This window comes from Apodemus sylvaticus, chromosome 13 (genome assembly GCF_947179515.1).
Source record: "Apodemus sylvaticus chromosome 13, mApoSyl1.1, whole genome shotgun sequence".
NCBI classification, from domain to species: Eukaryota; Metazoa; Chordata; class Mammalia; order Rodentia; family Muridae; genus Apodemus; species Apodemus sylvaticus.
Genome location: NC_067484.1, coordinates 50393254 through 50400219, shown reverse-complemented (window position 1 = coordinate 50400219; position 6966 = coordinate 50393254). Strand labels below are relative to the sequence as shown.

The window sequence follows — 6966 nt, the reverse complement described above, 5'->3', positions numbered from 1 at the left end:
TTCTGCCTGAGGCCTTGCCCCAGATTGTGTCTGTGGAGCAGATGGAGCCTGTGTGCACTCCCAGGGAGTGCGGAAGGTGTATGCTACTGTGACCTCCCCTGTGTTCCGCTCACTCCGCTGGGCAGCCGATCTGCCAACCGGGCTGTCGCACACAAGGTTAGCCTGGCCGCCCAGTCCCTGAGTCCAGGCAAAAGCCTGGGAGGCCAAGGTCCGAGCAAAGTTCCCCTAGAGCTATGACTGTTAATTGGGTTTGCCAGGTGACTAGGATGGCGGGCGTGCGCGCCCGCGCTCCCTGAAAGCGCCGGGAGAGTCTGCTTTGCTAACAATCACCTGGGCGGGTTGACTCACAGATTGCCCACCAAGCCGCCCAGTTCTTGGGGTCAGTCCTGTGCCTTTTGGGGCCTGGACCCCCGCTTTGTTAGCCTTAGGCTATGCCTGTTACAGGTCTGCCCGCCTGAGCTCTCTGTCGTCCTGCAGGCAAAATGGCGGCGGCGCGCTCGCAGGCCTGGGCAAAAAACCTCCTGGCTGGGTTGGCACCCCGATGGCCCCCCGACCCGCCCAGGGCCTGGGTGCAGGCCAACGCCCGTCGGGCTCAGACCACCGCGGTGTTGGCCTCGGATTATGCTTGTGTACCTCAGTCTGTCCGATTCCTGGAGTACGGAACCAATATGGATGCTCCTCTCCTGACTGGTGGGAGGCCGAGTTCTGAAGTGGCCTCCGTGCAGGAAAGGCGCCGCACAACTGCAGCTGCTTGCTGCCCGGCTGGTCAGCGGAGGTCAGTGGTCGTGGGCGCAGGGCCTAACTGGTCCCTGTGACGCCTTGGTTCCACTGCTGATGGCCCTTCAGCTGGAGCAGCCACTGCTGCCGCTGCCGCCGCCGCCGCCGCTGCCACCGCCCCTTACAATACTGCCTTTTATTATAAGGTTTTGTGTTTTATAAATGACTTTAATTTTTTTAAAAAATTGATTTATTCATCTTTCATGTGTGGCTGTTTCTCCTGCATATATGTATGTGCACCACATGCTTGCTTGGTGCCTACAAGGGTCACAATAGGCTGTCAGATCCCCTGGAATGGGAGTTAGGGATGGTTAAGAATCACCACATGGGTGCTGGTAATCGAACCTCGGTCTTCTGCAAGAACCACAAGTGCTTTTAACCCCCGAGCTGTATCTCCAGCCCCAAATGAATTTAAAAATGACAAGTTGGTAACTCACTTCTGTCTCAATTGTGCATTTGCTAGTATATCATTGTATCTACTAGAAGTCTTATTCAGACTTATTTCATACTTTAGCATAGGACTAAACTGATTTTGATTGCTGTGGATATTTTGGTAAGTAAAATGGAATCTGGATGGAATTACATCACCAAAGACCAGTCACTCAGAAAGTGACTCAGTAAGTTTCCCCTTTCACCTATCACTTTTGTAAAAGTGGAGATTATTAAATGAAGCTCAAAACACAAGATTGAGCCTGTCCCATTTTTGTTTGTTTTGGTTTGGTTTTGAGACAAGGTCTCACTATGTGTAGCTCTGTTTATCCTAGAACTCAATATGTAGACCATGCTGACCTCAAACTCACAGAGATCCTCCTGTTTCTGTCTCTCAAGTGCTGGGATTAAAGTAATGTACCACCATGGCCTAGCTTGCAATTTTTACCTTCCTTCCCTGCCCTTGTTTGGACACACTTATCTGGTTCACACAGGAAGAAAGCAACATGTAGTGAAAAGAATATAGAAGACTGTACCTGTGGCAAGAATAAGCAAGGCTCTGCTTGCCTTGTTTCTGTCTGAATGCTTGCTGTAGCCTAGGCAGGGACACGCCCCTCCCTCACTCCCCCATTGAAGGGGGATCTGCATAGCTTTCCAAGTTGCTTCCTGGTTTGTTTCTGGTATTTTCCAGAAAACTGTATTCAATTCTAATCTCTTATGAAAAAGAAATCACAGCTTAATTAGTTTCCAAAAACAACTAGGAACTGATACCAATACGCTAAACTCATCTTGGAGTGGACTAATCTCAGTTGAAATTTTGGATCCTTTTAATACAGGTAATAGCAGTGACGGAATGACGGGACCTACTATTTATTAAGAATATACTATTTTTGAGGCTGTGGTCCAAGCTTTATCTCTTTTTTTTTTCTTTAGGCTGGTGCTGGGATTAGCACCTACTAAGCACATGCTCCCCATCAATCACTGAATCACTGAAACACACTCCCAGACCCTCAGCTACTGTCTGAAGTAGGAACTATTAAAAATCTCATTTTAAGAACTGAAAGAAGGGCTAGCTCAATGGCGTAGAGAGTAAAGGGCTTATCTCACAAGCAGGGAGATCTGGAGTTCTGATCCTGGGGAACCGAATACGAAGTCAGGTATGATGGCATGTGCCTAAAACTCCAGTGTTAGGGGGTTTTGGGGGCTCACTGGCTGGTCCATTTAGCTGAAATAGTGAGCTTCAGGCCCAGTAAGAGATCATTAAGGACTGGAGAACAACTGAAGAAGTTATCCCGACTTTGGCTTCTTCCTTCCCTATGTGCCCACACAGTAGCACACACCCAACGCACACATATTCACTGCACAGACACACAAGTTGAAATAACAGATTCAAAGAGTGTTAGTAACTTACAAGAGCCACATAGGTTGTTAGTGTTAGAGGCCACCCTTTAGTCATCTTGGCTCTTTTTTTTTATTCGATATATTTTTTATTTACATTTCAAATGATTTCCCCTTTCCTAGCCCCCCCACTCCCAGAAAGTCCCGTAAGCCCCCTTCTCTCCCCCTGTCCTCCCACCCACCCCTTCCCACTTCCCCGTTCTGGTTTTGCTGAATACTGCTTCATTGAGTCTTTCCAGAACAAGGGGCCACTCTTCCTTTCTTCTTGTACCTCATTTGATGTGTAGATTATGTTTTGGGTATTCCAGGTTTCTAGGTTAATATCCACTTATTAGTGAGTGCATACCATGATTCACCTTTTGAGTCTGGGTTACCTCACTTAGTATGATGTTCTCTAGCTCCATCCATTTGCCTAAGAATTTCATGAATTCATTGTTTCTAATGGCTGAATAGTACTCCATTAACAAACTTAGAACTGAAAAGGGTGATATAACAACGGAAACTGAGGAAATCCAAAAAATCATCAGATCCTACTACAAGAGCCTGTACTCAACACAACTGGAGAATCTGGAGGAAATGGACAATTTCCTTGACAGATACCAAATACCAAAATTAAATCAGGACCAAATAGATCATCTAAACAGTCCCATAATGCCTAAAGAAATTGAAGGAGTCATAGAAAGTCTTCCAACCAACAAAAGCACAGGACCAGATGGTTTCAGTGCAGAATTCTATCACACCTTCAAAGAAGAGTTAACACCAATACTCTTCAAATTATTCCACAAAATAGAAACAGAAGGAACACTACCCAATTCCTTCTATGAAGCCACAATTACTCTGATACCAAAACCACACAAAGATCCAACAAAGAAAGAGAACTTCAGACCAATTTCCCTTATGAACATTGATGCAAAAATACTCAATAAAATTCTTGCCAACTGAATCCAAGAACACATCAAAACGATCATCCACCATGATCAAATAGGCTTTATCCCGGGAATGCAGGGTTGGTTCAATATACGGAAATCCATCAATGCAATCCACTACATAAACAAACTCAAAGAAAAAAACCACATGGTCATTTCATTGGATGCTGAAAAAGCATTTGACAAAATTCAGCATCCTTTCATGCTTAAAGTCTTGGAAAGAACAGGAATTCAAGGCCCATACCTAAACATAGTAAAAGCAATATACCACAAACCGGTAGCCAGCATCAAACTAAATGGAGAGAAACTTGAAGCAATCCCACTAAAATCAGGGACTAGACAGAGCTGCCCCCTTTCTCCTTATCTTTTCAATATTGTACTTGAAGTACTAGCTCAGGCAATTCGACAACATAAGGAGGTCAAAGGGATACAAATTGGAAAGGAAGAAGTCAAACTATCATTATTTGCAGATGACATCTTGGCTCTTAAGAGGAGTGGCTTGTTGCCTTTTGAGGACAGTGTTCACTTGGCAAGTGTGGCTATGTTCTTGCTTGATGCCAAAACTGGCTGTGCCACACTGGGCGTTCTCCTACCATGCACCTTCCATTTTGGAATTAGATGTTCTTATTTGATATTCAGTAGGATGTGCCTGCCTGTAATCCTATAACCCTGGAGGCAGAGGCAGGAGGATTGTTGCAAATTAGAGGCCAGGCTGTTTTACAAAGGGGGTTCTAGCAAGATCCTGCCTCAAAAAACAAAACCACAGGAAAGGTGTTACTGTTTGGTCATACTCCAGTGAATCCAGCAGAGGCTTTGAGAGCTGACTTGGTGAGTGGTCCTTACTACTCCAGCCAGCTGTGCTATCCTTAGGGACTCCAAAACTTCCAGCAGAGCTCCAAGGAAGGATATTTAGGATACTAATTCTCTCAGAAATTATTTTCTCTGCTTCTCTTATGCAATACTGATTTCTAAAAAGTCCTATCTAGTGGATCTCCCTCAATCCCAGTCTAAGATTTTTTTTGGTCTTAATTAACATATCAATAGGCACTACAGGCTTAATAAAAGATTACCCTTGGAGGATACTTGGTGTCCAAGCTCCTCTGCCCCCTCCTCCTCTCATTTCTTCTTGTTTCATCTCACAGTTTGGAAACCAGCCGGTACCCTCTTGATTGCAGTCCTGAATATATGTGTTGGTGGCAGATAGGGGACTAACCAGGACACAGCAGATGTGTCAACAGCTAGGATGGACTCAGCTCATACTGAAATTGCTCTTCAAGGGAGTCTCAGCCAAACAGCTCACAGATACCCTTATGTGCTACTTTATTAAGCTAAGAGGTTAGTTAAAAAGTGCAATAAATATACGCTAGACTAAATGGGTTTTTGAAAACTCTCTAAATAATGCCTTGCTTGACAGATTAAGTTTAAAAATAAATAAAAACAAGGAGTTGTATTTCTCTTGCTAGGTGTCCTCATTAGAGTGACATTGTCTTTAAACCCTGTGTCAACTCCTGACTCACTACTGTGATGCCCAGGGAAGACAGGGTGATCTGTAAGTCCAACTACTTCCTTTCTTGGATGATTACCCAAAATGCTTCGTTGTGGGAGCAGATGCAGCAGATCTGCCTGTTCCTGGAAGGCTGTGGTGCTGATGAGCAACAACACTACGGTGGGTAAAGCCAGCTGGGGGCATCTGGAAAACAACCCAGCTCTGGAGAAACTGCTGCCTCATATCCGGGAGAATGTGGGCTTTCTGTTCACTGAGGAGGACCTTATTGACATTAGGGACATGTTGCTGGCCAATAACTCGCCGGCTGCCATCTGTGATAGTGCTACCACTGTGTCTGAGGTCACTGTGCTAGCCCAGGACACTGATCTTGGGCTTTAGAAGTCTTTCTTCCGGGCTTTAGGCATCACCGCTAAAATCTCCTGAGGTACCATTGAAATTCTGAGTGATGTGCCGCTGACAAAACCCAGAGCCAGTGAAGTAGCAGCCAGGGAAGTCACACTGCTGAACACACTGAATCTCTCTCCCTTATTCTTTGGGGTGATTATCCGGGCAGGTGTTGATGTTTGTAATCCGGAAGTGCTTGGCATCACAGCGTTGACTCTGCACTTCCGCTTCCTAGTGGTATGTTGGAAAGGTTGTCAGTGTTTGTCTGTGGATTGGTTACCTCACTGCTGCCTCGGGGCCTCACACTCTCATCAGTGAATACAAGTGAGCTCTGGCTTTGTCTGTGGACAATCAGATGAAATATGGGATTTGATATCTTTGACTCATCCCCTCAAAGCAACCAACTCAGCTTGATTTGAGAAACATGGGAATAAAGGCTTACTTCTTTTATAAAGGGAGGGGGAGGGCTTCCTTGTATGCAGACTCTGGTCACTGGCCTTGCAATTGTCCCCAGATAAAGAGGTCATCCTAGTCTTAGACTCCATCACTTGAACCAAGACTTTGAGGATGATACCCAAGTTAGATTTAAACTGAGAGTCCTGTTTAGCTCATTTGAGGTTCAACATAGTGGTTCTGGAGTTTGAAGAGCTTCCCAAAGTAGTTCTTGGTATTTAACAAGCAAAATGGAGAAATGCTCATTCATAAGGATTTTCTAGAGGCAAGCACCAAGCCTGGATGGAGAAAGTTACAATCTGTATGTTGATAGACATTTTTTCCCTTTTCTGTATGTTCACACTTCTAGTGACACAGACACATTGGGCCGTCGCATTTTACCCTTAAGATGTGCTTTATGTAGGAATGCTGAGTACTTCCTACATGGATTTCACATGTGCAGGTTTCACCTAAGTTTTTAATGAACTAGAGAATACCCGGTTAGAAGACCACATACCCAGTCCGTCATTCTCATCAATGAGGGTGGATCAAATGCAATGACCTGCTATTTCCCAAGATTGTGACTGGACTAGTTGGGACCCTGGCTTTCCCTTTGCCCTTCTGTCTCTCTGGCAAACTCTACAGCAGTGCTAAGGAATGCAAATGCGTGTCAGAATCATCCAGGGAACTTGCTACATCCTACTTCTCATCTGTAGGTCTCAGGCAGGGCCGGCCATGGTATCCTGAACATTTGTTGTATATGCTGCCCTTGTCAAACACCCATCTCCCCAAAGGAGACGGGGAAGACGTTCAGGTAAACAGCGACTGTTTAGTGCTTACGTGATGCTGTACAGATAAAAGACAGTATAACCCACTGCTCCTCATTCGCTCGCACCCTCTCACGTAGGCAGTCTCATTAGGGATGTGTGCTCGCTGCCCACCGTAGTCAGACCGTCTCCCTCACCCGTCCCATATTACCTCATTCATGTCTTTTCTTTGTCTCAACTTTTATCTTGAATTTTTCTCCTCCTACTTGCACAGTTTCGTATTTGTTCCTTCACCACTGGTTATGAGCATCTCTAGATGGGAATTGTCTCCTACATTTTCATAATT

At 45.2% G+C, this 6966-nt stretch overlaps 1 pseudogene; it reads left to right on the top strand.

Moving 5' to 3' along the window:
- The first annotated feature begins 5054 nt into the window (after nt 1-5054).
- Nucleotides 5055-5749, top strand: LOC127663937 (60S acidic ribosomal protein P0-like; annotated as a pseudogene).
- Nucleotides 5750-6966: the final 1217 nt, after the last annotated feature.